Here is a 14,459-nt window from a genome sequence, read left to right as displayed (position 1 = left end):
TTAGTTCTGGGTTTTCAATGTTAAGAAGCATCTCTACCCACCTGTGACTACAGCTAAGAGGTCACACATTTATTTCATCGTCGTTGCCTTAGAGGAAAAGGGTCCATTACTGAAGAGAAAGCCTGACCACAGCAGGGGTCTGGTGAGAGGCACAGCATTTCCCAGGGTAACAGGCATCCAGGACTCCGCCTTACCATCCATTTCACAAACAGTGGGTGTGAGCAAGTGCCAGGATGAGGCCTAATGGTTAAATCAGTTCCCACGCTGATGGGAAATTAAAGTGGTACTCTCCAGCTCCTGGCTCTGGCACACTATCCATCTCAAGTGTGTGGCTCCATTAGCCTTTTAACTGACAGCCCTGCCTCTGGCTTTATCTCCTTCCACCAGGCCTCATGCACTCTATTTAGAGAGGAAAATTTTGCTCAGGTTTATGCCTTATGCTCAAAAGTGCCTTCCTTTGACTTTGGCTTTAGAGAAAAGAAAAGCTATGTGATCCAAAGAAGCTGCACTGGGGATCCTGTCCTCTTTCCACCCTGCTTTTGCCTCTCTCTAAAACCTAAATACAGCATCTCTTCCATGAAGCCTTCCTGGTTTCCAGTGCCTACAACAATGGAATAAGCTGGAAGGCATCTTAGAGACTTGGAGGCTCCATTCTCAGCCCTGACTTCCTCTGCTCCCCTGAATCTGCCCACACTCCTCCCCCAGATTCTGATCAGTGGTCTGAGATGGAGCCGTACCTCTTGCGTTATTTTAACTTCCACAAGGGATTATGACCAACAGATGGGGTGGGAAAGTATACAACTAGGCCAACCACTTAACTTAGAGATGAGGGCATGGAGACCACATGACACTACAAAGTCACGCCTTCCTTCCTAGAAGCAGCTCCTTCAAGGCAGGGACATTATCTCCTTTGCAGCTGTGTCTCCAGAACCTAGAACTGTGTCTACCTAGCATGTAGATTTGTTGGCAGTTCTGTTGAATGAATGAATGAATACGACACCAAGCTTAAACTAGAAAACTGGTCCGGAATATGACACCAGAGCCTTCCTTTGCTGGAGCGTGATCCGTGGCTAGTTGGCAGGCCTGTTCACCACGATTGCTTGGCTTGTTAAACGGTCTTCCTTGAGCCAGCATCCGCTGTCACCTCCCAGGCTCTGTTAATTGCTTTGCATCATAGGAGGTCAAAGTTAGTCACGGCTGGCCTTACGTGCCTGGGAACCGGCCCCTGTTGGAACACACATCTTAGGGAGTGTCTGGAGCCAGGAAACAACCCGGCGGGAGTTGTCAGGGGCGTGGAGGACAGTGCGGACTTTGAGAAGGGCAGCCCAGCCCCCGGGCAGGTGCGGGGAGGGGCGGTCGGGGTTGGGGGAGGACCGGCTGGCGGCGGCCGGGCGGGGAGGGGCGCTCGCACCTGCGGGGTGGCAGCTGCACTCGGCGCGCAAAGCGGCCACGGACTGACGGCTCGTAGGCGCTCGGCGCAGGTGAGACGCCGGCTGCGGGCAGGGGGCTCGGCCCGGAGGGGTTCCGACGCGGAGGGGCTCGGCCAGGGGAGGGGGCTCGGTTGGGGAGGGCAGGGAGGCGCTGGAGGTCCAGGGGTGGGGAAGCTGACCCGAGGGCCCCCTCGGGGCTGGAAGTGGGGCCGCACTGGGAGACTCCCTCCGAGCCCGCGCACCTGTGGCCGATCGCCAGCGGCCCTGGGGTGAATATTGTCGCGACCCCGGCCTGGCAGGGCGACCGTGTCGCCCGGTGAGAGGAGCTTCCAAGTGTGAAGCCCCTGCCCTCCGTTCCGCCCCGAGGATCGGAACCCCCCCGCGGTGATGACTCGTGTCCCGCCCGGAGACCGGAGCTGTCTTGAGTCCGCGGCTCGCAGCGGCGGCACTTCCACCCCGACCCTCCCCGGGCCGGCGCCGCCCGCCCCCCGCGAATGCGCCCACCACATACTCTCCTTAGGCCAGCAAGCCTTGAGGCTAACAGTGAGAGGCAACTGACGGATAATGTCCCCTGAGCCATTATTTAGCTTTCACGGACAGGCCAGTGGGCAGAGGGATGCGAGGGGTCAAGGGGGAAGGTTAGCAGTGGTTGGAGAGGTTTAGTGGGGCCCGAAAATAGTTTTAGGTGTCCCCGTCTGGGTCGAGAGTGATCACCTCCGGAGACAGGAGCTAGCCCTCCATGTAAGAAGGGTTGTGCTTCAGCAACAGAAACCCCTTATGAAATAAACAATTTAAAAATTTGAGCCAGAAATGACCACTTCCTTCCTGTTCTCTTCCACCACTGCCCTCGCCTGCCATTTTCCCCACATCCCTGGCCGTCTGTCCCGTTGCCCTACCCACCGCTCTGCTGGGCTCATAAAGTGACAAAAGAATTTTACCTGTGTTTTTGCATTCACTTCAATAAGTAGTATGGCTTATTGTTAAAGGAAACGTGTACTCTTTTTAACCAGATGTGCAACATATCAGTATATTCTGGGTTTTGTACCATGTTGAACACTGCTGGGGAGAAAAATAATACACTCTGAGATAGGGGGGTGCGGCCTGCTTCAGACTGAGCTCTTCCTGAGTGAGAGTTCCTCTGCGTAATAATCTGATGTAGTTACCCTCTGTTCCTAAAGTTTCTGGAAAAGATATGGAACCGATATGAGGGCTTTGTTGAATAAGGCCCCTTAATTTTACAACGGGAGAGCACCTGACATAAGCAGAGAAAAAGGCGTTATTTCTGGTTATGCATTATTTGTTCTGGTACTACAGGAGGCAAGCACTCAGTTTTCTTTTTAAAGACCTTTGATTTCCTCGCACTTCTTCCATGGGCGGTGGGAACAGTATTACCACTTATCACATACTCTGCATTTTTCCTTATATTCTGCGGGTTCCTCCCCGACCCTTCTGGGGAATGTTGGTTGTGATGGACTAGGTGAAGTTATTGAATCTCACGTTTGGCACCAGTAATTTTACTTGAAGTATTCCCCAATATCCTTGGTTATGTGTCTTGCCTAATCTTAGCAAATAGCACTTTGAAATTGTCAGGATTTGGCAAGGGCTGTGGTGAAAGGGTTGGATAAAGAGGAAGAAAGAATTCTGCTTTCTTATCTCCCCACCACCTTCACATTCACTTTGGCTGCCATGCTCAGTTGGTCAAAGTACAGATGTTACCTACGTTGGTTGTAATCAAAAGATTGTCTCTTTCTCTCAAACGCATCTGCTTGTTGAAAATGGATACGATCAATTTTACCATGTGTCGAACCACTCCCATAGCCAAAGTTCCTGTTACTGCAAAACTTTTTATAATTGTGGGTAAGAGAATGGAAGTCATAACTGCGTCATCAGCTAATGGCAGCATATGTAGACAAATTTCCCATCTACACTTGTGACAGGTTATAAGGCAAAACCCAGATTATTCACAATACTATACCATACTGAATATGGACAATTAGAGGCCACAGATAAGTGATGTAATTCCCACACTTCGTTTGAACCCAGCTTCCCTTTTAACCAGCCAACCCTTTCCCCCAACCTTTACTGGGGCTAGAAACAAACAGAGATGATTTCAACTTTAGCTGTTTTTGTTTCTCTTGCCTATTCTCTTATATAAAAATAAAATGGGTCACAAGGTACACTATGGCAGGCAGAAGGAAACTCAAAAGATCTATCTGCCTTGTGTAATGAAGAATTAAACTGAAAACATCAAAGCACACTCATGTATTCCCCTAGCAGGATTTAGATTTCCAAGCCATTATCAATATCTTGCTGGTATCAAATCATAATGGGGCTTTACAGAGTACCAGGCATTTTCCTTAGCACTTCGAGGTCAGAGTAACAGCCCTATATTTTTTTAGTATGCTTTTCATTTTTTTAATTATTTTTTAATAGATCTTTATTGGAGTATAATTGCTTCATATTTTATAAATGAGGAAATTGAGACTTAGACACTGAGTGTCCATCCCAGGGTTACTCAGCTGTTACGTGGCAAAGCTGGGTCTCAAACCAGAACTCCCTCCGGCATGTTCTTTTTCCCTTTGTTTGTTTGTTTAATTTGGAGTGGGCAGTTGTTTGTGATTTGTTTAATATATCCTCTGACTTGAACTCTTAGAGTTTAAATTTAGTAACACTCTTGTCTGGTATATTTCATGGCCATCCTTGTTCAATGTAATCACAAAATATTTTAGAGCTGAGCCCAATCTTCTTGTTTTTCAAAGAAGAAAAGTGGATTCAGGAAAAATTAAGCAGTCACCCCACATAGCTTCCCCAAATGTACTTCGCTAATGAATTACAGAGAAAACCTAGGTCTCCCAATGTCCAGACTATTGCTCCCTCTGGCATGTGGTCCCCTGAGGATTCCCTACATACATAAATCGAGTGGTTTATTTCGATTGACTCTGTTGCTTTAGGGTCTGTGACAGCAAACTATAGCCCCTCTGAATCCTGGACTCAGACACCTGTAGATTCTTCTACTCTAACTGTATTCCACATTCCATGAGGGAAAGAGCCTTATTTGTCTGGCCCATTGTATTATTCCTAGCACAGTGCCCAAAGCACTCAAAAAAATGTGTGCAATATACAGTATATCAAATACACATTTGAACAAGTATGAGATGTCAGCAGGATTTCATTCAGCTACAAGTCACAGAAGACCCCACTCTGGGGGCTTAATAAGTAAGGAGTTTATTCTTCTCAGAGAACCAGAGGTCTGCAGGTGCAAAGTCCAGGGCCAGAGCAGGCTCCTTCCACCCTTAGCACGCTTTCGTCCTCACTGAAGGACAGGCACCTCTTCTGTGCTTAATAGAAAGAAGGGCAGAAGGCATGTACCAGCTGAGTCTGTCCCTTTTTGATAATACAGTAAGTCCCCTACATACGAACCTTTAAGTTGTGAACTTTCAAAGATGCGAACATGTGTTCGCATGTCCAATCACGTAAGTTAGTTCACGTGAAATTGCAGCTTGCCCTCTGTCAGTCCTTCAGCTCTACCGTCTCCCACCTCCTCTCCCTCCTCCAGTCAGTAACTCTTCTTGCCTGTTCACTCGATGCCAGACCCTGGATGCCAGCTGTGGGACTGCACTACTGTACTTTTCAGGGTATGTACTGTAAGGTTAAAACTGTTCTGTTTTTTGTGTACGTTTTTTATGTATTATTTGTGTGAAAAGTATTATAAACCTATCACAGTACAGTACTATATAGCTGAATGTGTTAGTTGGGTACTTAGGCTAACTTAGCTGGACTTACACATTGGACTTAAGGAACGCGCTCTTGGAACGGAACTCGTTTGTATGTAGGGAACTTACTGTAATATTAAGATCTTCCCTGGAAGCTCCACCCAGTAGCCCTCTTATACATCTCACTGGTATAAAGACTATGTCACACAACTACCCCAAACTGTAAGGAGCCTGAGAAAATCCAGTGTTTTCGTTGGACATGCTGCCAACACAACAAAATAGGGATTCTGTTAATTAGGAAGAATGGATATCGGGTAAGCAAATAGCAGTGTCTGCCATGGTGCTTTTTATGGGTCACTGACTCTGTTTCTACATCTGTTATTCTTTTTCATTTTATTTACTTTTTGTTGTTTGGTTTACTAAAAAGCAATAGATAATGCAGTGGGTCTAGGGGAACTTTTTGAAATTGTAGGTTCCAAGTCCTGCCCTGAGAAATGCTGATTACTTAGGTCTGGGATGGGTCTATAAATCTGAATGATAAACTGGCACTGCAGGTAATCTGAATGCAGGTGGTCACAGGACCACAACTCGAAAAACACTGAATTTGGGGTAGTTTAGCAGAGGCACCTTCATTTTATTTCCAACAGCTTTCTGTCTCACTCCTCTTGGGGCATCACTCTCTTTTTTTAATTCTCTATTTTGGTCAAAACAAATAAATGTATAGTCTTAAAAGTTCTACAAGGTTTTTATGGAGTTTATACTAAGCTGCATCCCCAGAGGCAACTACTTTCCATGCCTTTCGGCTACATTTTTCTCATGTTTACCATCATATTCCCAAATAACATGCAAATACTGGCTCTTCCCCCCACCCCCCAGCCACACACACACAGTTCTAGATAGTATCTACTGACATCCTACCTTGAAGGATGTGGCTTTAGCTCTCTTATACCCTCATAATTCTACCTCACATTCACTTCCCTTTCTCACAAGTCCCAATATAACAAGTTATATCATAATATTTTTCGATATACTAATGTTTAGTGTTTGCATTATTATGACTACGTAAATATTACTCACAATTGAGCCATATGATAAACCATGATTTTTACACCTCCTCTCTTGTACAACCTTTTCTACCGTCCTGGAGTTAGTCATTGCTACATCTTCAATTGCTTAAGTGTTGAGTACTCATTACTAATTCTTGCTCAACCTTCGACAGGATGGTAAAATTCCTCTCAGTAGAGTTAGTCAATGTCAAGTAAGTAGCCAGTTTTCTTTTTTCCCTTGGGAAATCCCTGCTCAGCCAGCTCCCCCCATTCTCTGGAACTGGTCCTTCTCTGAGCCCCTTGTTACCCTGGGAGCTCCCTCATTGGCATCCTGTGGACTGTACAGGATTCCTGTCCCTTGGAGTCCATGTCTTGGACTCCGTTCCTTGGTTCTGCTGGAGCATAGTTTCCTGAGGAAGGATGCATGGAGGCAGAGGCAGCTTTACCCGGAGCTGATGAAGTCATGGGGCCACTGCGAGGGCTGCAAATCACTGCAAGGTGTCGGGGATGTGGGCAGGGAGCCAGGTGGCCATCGAGAGGCGTTTTTGCTCAATTTTCTAAAGAGATTTTAAATGAAAGAGCCCTGAGTCTCCATGGCTCCTGTTTGTTGTGATGTCTTTCCTCAATGTAAATATTCAGCTTCACACCCAACTTTGTAATTCAATGACTTTTTTTTTAATTTTTGGATTTTTTTATACAGCAGGTTCTTATTAGTCATACACTTTATGCACATCAGTGTACACATGTCAATCCCAATCTCCCAATTCATCCCACCACCACCACCACCCCCCCGCCGCTTTCCACCCCTGGTGTCCATACGTTTGTTCTCTACATCTGTGTCTCTATTTCTGCCCTGCAAACCGGTTCATCTGTACCATTTTCTAGGTTCCACATATATGCGTTAATATACAATATTTGTTTTTCTCTTTCTGACTTACTTCACTCTGTATGACAGTCTCTAGATCCATCCACATCCCAACAAATGACCCAATTTTGTTCCTTTTTCTGGCTCAGTAATATTCCACAGTATATGTGTACCACATCTTTATCCATTCGTCTGGTGACGGGCATTTAAGTTGCTTCCATGACCTGGCTAGTGTAAATAGTGCTGCAATGAAAATTGGGGTGCATGTGTCTTTTTGAATTATGGTTTTCTCTGGGTATATGCTCACTAGTGGGATTGCTGGGTCATATGGTAATTCTATTTTTAGTTTTTTAAGGAACCTCCATACTGTTCTCCATAGTGGCTGTATCAATTTACATTCCCACCAACAGTACAAGAGAGTTCCCTTTTCTCCACACCCTCTCCAGGATTTGTTGTTTCTAGATTTTCTGATGGTGTCCATTCTAACTGGTGTGAGGTGATACCTCATTGTAGTTTTGATTTGCATTTCTCTAATAATTAGTGATGTTGAGCATCTTTTCATGTGCTTCTTGGCCATCTGTATGTCTTCTTTGGAGAAATGTCTACTTAGGTCTTCTGCCCATTTTTGGATTGGGTTGTTTCTTTCTTTAACATTGAGCTGCATGAGCTGTTTATATATTTTGGAGATTAATCATTTGTCCATTGATTCGTTTGCAAATATGTTCTCCCACTCTGAGGGTTGTCTTTCCGTCTTGTTTATGGTTTCCTTTGCTGTGCAAAAGCTTTGAAGTTTCATTAGGTCCCATTTGTTTTTGTTTTTATTTCCATTACTCTAGGAGGTGGATCAAAAAATACCTTGCTGTGATTTATGTCAAAGAGTGTTCTTCCTATGTTTTCCTCTAAGAGTTTTACGGTGTCCGGTCTTACATTTAGGTCTCTAATCCATTTTGAGTTTATTTTTGTGTATGGTATTAGGGGGTGTTCTAATTTCATTCTTTTACATGTAGCTGTCCAGTTTTCCCAGCACCACTTATTGAAGAGACTGTCTTTTCTCCATTGTATATCCTTGCCTCCTCTGTCATAGATTAGCTGACCATAGGTGTGTGGGTTTATCTCTGGGCTTTCTATCTTGTTCCATTGATCTATATTTCTGTTTTTGTGCCAGTACCATACTGTCTTGATTACTGTAGCTTTGTAGTATAGTCTGAAGTCCAGGAGCCTGATTCCTCCAGCTCCACTTTTTTCCCTAAAGACTGCTTTGGCTATTCGGGGTCTTTTGTGTCTCCATACAAATTTTAAGATTTTTTGTTCTAGCTCTGTAAAAACTGCCATTGGTAATTTGATAGGGATTGCATTGAATCTGTAGACCGCTTTGGGTAGTATAGTCATTTTCACAATATTGACTCTTCCAATCCAGGAACATGGTATATCTCTCCATCTGTTGGTATCATCTTTAATTACTTTCATCAGTGTCTTATAGTTTTCTGCATACAGGTCTTTTGTCTCCCTAGGTAGGTTTATTCCTAGGTATTTTATTCTTTTTGTTGCAATGGTAAATGGGAGTGTTTCCTTAATTTCTCTTTCAGAATTTTCATCATTAGTATATAGGAATGCAAGAGATTTCTGTGCATTAATTTTGTATCCTGCAACTTTACCAAATTCATTGATTAGCTCTAGTAGTTTTCTGGTGGCATCTTTAGGATTCTCTATGTATAGTATCATGTCATCTGCAAACAGTGACAGTTTTAATTCTTCTTTTCCAATTTGTATTTCTTTATCTTCTCTGATTGCCGTGGCTAGGACTTCCACAACTATGTTGAATAATAGTGGCGAGAGTGGACATCCTTGTCTTGTTCCTGACCTTAGAGGAAATGCTTTCAGTTTTTCACCATTGAGAATGATGTTTGCTGTGGGTTTGTTGTATATAGCCTTTATTATGTTGAGGTAGGTTCCCTCCATGTCCACTTTCTGGAGAGTTTTTATCATAAATGGGTGTTGAATTTTGTTAAAAGCTTTTTCTGCTTCTATTGAGATGATCATATGGTTTTTATTCTTCAATTTATTAATATGGTGTATCACATTGATTGATTTGCGTATATTGAAGAATCCTTGCATCCCTAGGATAAATCCCACTTGATCATGGTGTATGATCCTTTTAATGTGTTGTTGGATTCTGATTACTAGTATTTTGTTGAGGATTTTTGCATCTATATTCATCAGTGATATTGGTCTGTAATTTTCTTTTTTTGTAGTATCTTTGGTTTTGGTATCAGGGTGATGGTGGCCTCACAGAATGAGTTTGGAAGTGTTCCTTCCTCCGCAATTTTGGAAGAGCTTGAGAAGGATGGTGTTAGCTCTTCTCTAAATGTTTGTTAGAATTCACCTGTGAAGCCATCTGGTCCTGGACTTTTGTTTGTTGGAACATTTTTAATCACAGATTCAATTTCACTACTTGTGATTGGTCTGTTCATATTTTCTATTTCTCCCTGGTTCAGTGTTGGGAGGTTATACCTTTCTAAGAATTTGTCCATTTCTTCCAGGTTGTCCATTTTATTGGCATAGAGTTGCTTGTAGTAGTCTCTTAGGATGCTTTGTATTTCTGTTGTAACTTCTCCTCTTTCATTTCTAATTTTATTGATTTGAGTCCTCTCCCTCTTTTTCTGGATGAATCTGGCTAATGGTTTATCAATTTTGTTTATCTTCTCAAAGAACCAGATTTTAGTTTTATTGATCTTTGTTATTGTTTTGTTTCTATTTCATTTATTTCTGCTCTGATCTTTATGATTTCTTTCCTTCTGCTAACTTTGGGTTTTGTTTGTTCTTCTTTCTCTAGTTCCTTTAGGTGCAAGGTTAGATTGTTTATTTGAGATTTTTCTTGTTTCTTGAGGTAGGCTTGTATAGCTATAAACTTCCCTCTTAAAACTGCTTTTGCTGCATCCCACAGGTTCTGGATCATCATGTTTTCATTGTCATTTTTCTCTAGGTATTTTTTGATTTCCTCTTTGATTTCTTCAGTGATCTTTGGTTATTTAGTAACGTATTGTTTAGCCTCCATGTGTTTGTGTTTTTTGGTTTTTTTCCCGTAATTCATTTCTAATCTCATAGCGTTGTGGTCAGAAAAGATGCTTGATATGATTTCAATTTTCTTAAATTTACTGAGGCTTGATTTGTGACTCAAGATGTGATCTACCCTGGAGAATGTTCCGTGCGCACTTGAGAAGAAAGTGTAATCTGCTGTTTTTGGATGGAATGTCCTATAAATATCAAATCTATCCGGTCTATTGTGTCATTTAATGCTTCTGTTTCCTTATTTATTTCCATTTTGCGTGATCTGTCCATTGGTGTAAGTGAGGTGTTAAAAGTCTCCCACTATTACTGTGTTACTGTTGATTTCCTCTTTTAGAGCTGTTAGCAGTTGCCTTATGTATTGAGGTGCTCCTATGTTGGGTGCATATATATTTATAATTGTTATATCTTCTTCTTGGATTGATCCCTTGATCATTATGTAGTGTCCTTCCTTGTCTCTTGTAACATTCTTTATTTTAAAGTCTATTTTATCTGATATGAGTATTGCTACTCCAGCTTTCTTTTGATTTCCATTTGCATGGAATATCTTTTTCCATCCCCTCACTTTCAGTCTGGGTGTGTCCCTAGGTCTGAAGTGGGTCTCTTGTAGACAGCATATATGTGGGTCTTGTTTCTGTATCCATTCAGCAAGCCTGTGTCTTTTGATTGGAGCATTTAATCCATTCACGTTTAAGGTAATTATCAATATGCATGCTCCTATTACCATTTTCTTAATTGTTTTGGGTTTGTTTTTGTAGGTCCTTTTCTTCTCTTGTGTTTCCTACTTAGAGAAGTTCCTTTAGCATTTGTTGTAGAGCTGGTTTGGTGGTGCTGAATTCTCTTAGCTTTTGCTTGTCTGTAAAGCTTTTGATTTCTGCATCAAATCTGAATGAGATCCTTGCCTGGTAGAGTAATCTTGGTTGTAGGTTCTTCCCTTTCGTCACTTTAAGTATATCATGCCACTCCCTTCTGGCTTGTAGTTTCTGCTCAGAAATCAGCTTGTTTACCTTATGGGAGTTCCCTTGTATGTTATTTGTCGTTTTTCCCTTGCTGTTTCAAAAATTTTTCTTTGTCTTTAATTTTTGCCAATTTGATTATTATGTATCTCAGCGTGTTTCTCCTTGGGTTTATCGTGTATGGGAGTCTCTGCGCTTCCTGGACTTGGGTGGCTATTTCCTTTCCCACGTTAGGGGAGTTTTTGACTATAATCTCTTCAAATATTTTCTCAGGTCCTTTCTCTCTCTCTTCTCCTTCTGGGACCCCTATAATGCAAATGTGGTTGCATTTAATGTTGTCCCAGAGGTCTCTTAAGGTGTCTTTTCTTTTCATTCTTTTTTCTTTATTCTGTTCCACAGCCATGAATTCCACCATTCTGTCTTCCAGGTCACTTATCCGTTCTTCTGCCTCAGTTATTCTGCTATTGATTCCTTCTAGTGTAGTTTTCATTTCAGTTATTGTATTGTTCGTCTCTGTTTGTTTGTTCTTTAATTCTTCTGGGTCTTTGTTAAACATTTCTTGCATCTTCTAGATCTTTGCCTCCTTTCTTTTTCCGAGGTCCTGGATCAACTTCACTTTCATTATTCTGAATTCTTTTTCTGGAAGGTTGCCTATCCCCACTTCGTTTAGTTGTTTTTCTGGGGTTTTATCTTGTTCCTTCTTCTGGTACATAGCCATCTGCCTTTTCATCTTGTCTTTCTGTGAATGTGGTTTTTGTTCCACAGGCTGCAAGATTGTAGTTCTTCTTCCTTCTGCTGTCTGCCCTCTGGTGGATGAGGCTATCTAAGAGGCTTGTGCAAGTTTCCTAATGGGGACTTTTTCTTAAAGTGGGTAAGATTCAGGCCCCACAAGACCTGGTTGGTTTTTGAGACCTTGCGCACTTAAGATGTCATCTTTCTTCCTTCACACTTGACTGATGGTTTGATGAACTGAAAATAATCTCCCCTCAGAATTTTGAAGGCATTGCTCCATTTCCTTCCACCTTTTCATAGTGCTCTTGAGAAGCTAATGCCATTCTGATTTTTGGCCTCTTATGTTTTAATCTCTGGAAGTTTGTAGGGTTTTCTTTTCTTTTTTTCCTCACGTCCTGATATTTCACGATGTTGTAAGTTGATGTTGGGCTTTTCTTGTTTGGTTTGGTCATTGTTCTAGGTACTTTAAAGACCTTTTCAATCTAAAAATCATATTCTTCAGTTCTTCTGTTATATAATTCCCTCTGTTGTTTCTGAAACTATATTAATTACTTAGATGTTGGATCTCTTGAATCTGTCTTGAATCTTGTCATTTAGTTCTAATAAATCTTCCAACCCTTCTATTAAAATTTTGCATTTCTAGCATCATATGTTTAATTCCCAAGGGCTTTAATTTGGGGTGGAGGGGAACTTCCAATTTTTTTTTAATAGCATCCTGTTTTTATTTCATGTATGCAGTATCTCCTCATATTTCTCTGAAAATATTAAATTAACTCTATCATATCTGCATTTTAAAAGTTTTCTTCAGCTGCCTACAATGTCTGTGTTTATTTTCAGAGTCCCCTTTTCTGTTGTTTTGGTTCTGTCTTTCATGTTGGAAGCAGTATTCAAATGTCCATGTTTAAGAATGTTGTACTAACATGCAGTCTGTGAGTGTGTCTTGTAGATGGGAGAGCCTCATTGCAGAGTGATTAGGCAGAGCAGGCTTTTTTTGATGGCTTATCATTATGTCTCTAGCAGCTTTCTAGTACAATCAGTTTCTCATTAGAAAGCCATTTATTCTTGTTTGAGAGAAGGCCATTGATAACTTAGACTGATTTATTATGTAATTTGTTTAATAGTAGAGGTTCCTGTTTTGAGGTGGCTCCGTGGTAGTCTAGGATTCAGAACCAGAATTTGTTCTTGACTCCCCCCCGCACTTTGAAGTACCTGGTGCTTTTGTGCCCCTCTATGCATCACCTTCTATCAGCAGCACAGAGACCATCAGAAGGCTTCCAGAGACACAGCTTTTTTCTATTACAAAAAAAAAAAAGTTTGAGATCCTAGGGCAATGAAAGTCCTCTGAGCACATGTATGAGTAATTGTTTTGTAATAACCATTTGCAAAACATTCATTACCCACCTACAAGGAAATACTTATTAATCCAGGATAAATTAGGGCTTTTGGAGAAGTTCCGTATCAGGATAGTGTTTGTCTTAGTAGGTCATTTGGGAGAAGATTTAATTATGATGGAAAAGTATATTAGCCTAGTATTTTTCTTTAGGAGGTTATATTGGGAAGATATTTTCCTAATACCTCTGGAGGATGTCTTGGTGATAGATCTGGGGACAGAGTTTCTGCCCTTGAAGGTCACTCTCCAAATCCATATCCTTTTCCCCTTGTGCAGCCTGACATGTGACAATCAAAACTTGGGGCAGATTTGTCACTCTTTTTTTTTTTTTAATGCTGAGAAAGCTTTATAGCACCAGGTAACAGAAATGGTACAGGAATGATTCTTGGTTTAGCTTTCAAAGACCTCTTAACTGGAAGGTGAAAGCATTAGATACTGGATTTTCTACTGTTGGCTTTTCCTTCTCAGACACCTTCAAAGAAGCCTGCAAACTCCTTGAAGGCTGGGGCGCAGTCTTACCTCTGATCCTCCACCCCCAGAACAATGCCTGATACATAACAGGCACTGAATACACATGGCTTGAATTAAATTGACTCCATTATCCATTTTTTAAATTTATTTTTTCCTTTGTCAATTTATTGGGTTTTTTCCCCATTATCCATTTTAAATTAGCCCTTCGTACTTGTCCCCTTGCTGTTTCCTCTGTTCCTTTTGCATCTTTTTGTCACTCCCTCTGAGAGGATTCTACCTCATTCTCAAATCTGATGTCTGAAACAGCTGTCAGAACCCAGACTGGGAAGATCTCAAACTCAGGACTCCAGGTAGAATTTCCAGGGGTGAAAACGCCCCCTTATCACCTTACTAAAGATGTAATGGTTTCTTGGGTTTTTGGCAGACACCCCACCTCCATCCCATCTGTAGCCACAGTTCTGTTTGACTCTTTTCCCTCCTCGTGCTCTGTGCCTTGCTGTCCTGTCCCTCACTTCCTTCCACTCTCCCTGATCTGGTCCCCACTTTGACCCAAACCTTCTCTTTGTTTGGTTCTAACATTGTTCTCCTACCTTCCCTCCCCTTCCTTTATCTACCACCTGGCATATTTTGTACAAAGCACGGTGGTGTACTAATTTCTGAAGACCTACCCTGCCTGAGGCAGACACCTTTTCAAACCTCACTCAGCCCAGGAGGAAAAATCTCTCTCTTCTGCCTGTTTTTGAGATCATTTCTATGCTTTGGTCTCACTGGGGTTGTTTATTTTTATATG

At 42.0% G+C, this 14,459-nt stretch overlaps 1 protein-coding gene across 1 annotated transcript in view; it reads left to right on the top strand.

The window, feature by feature from the left end:
- The first annotated feature begins 1,381 nt into the window (after positions 1 to 1,381).
- The window catches only part of TMEM45B (transmembrane protein 45B), a 34,834-nt gene continuing 21,756 nt past the window's right edge, over positions 1,382 to 14,459 (top strand). The window contains exon 1 of the mRNA XM_029207183.1: positions 1,382 to 1,481. The gene's annotated coding sequence lies outside the window, so the exon portion shown is untranslated. The remainder of the gene's footprint in view (positions 1,482 to 14,459) is intronic.

The sequence above is a fragment of the Monodon monoceros genome, unplaced genomic scaffold, assembly GCF_005190385.1.
Source record: "Monodon monoceros isolate NGI ecotype Baffin Bay Population unplaced genomic scaffold, NGI_Narwhal_1 Super_Scaffold_7, whole genome shotgun sequence".
NCBI classification, from domain to species: Eukaryota; Metazoa; Chordata; class Mammalia; order Artiodactyla; family Monodontidae; genus Monodon; species Monodon monoceros.
Note: the sequence above shows the minus strand (reverse complement) of the source record. Positions and strands in the feature narration are given on the sequence as shown.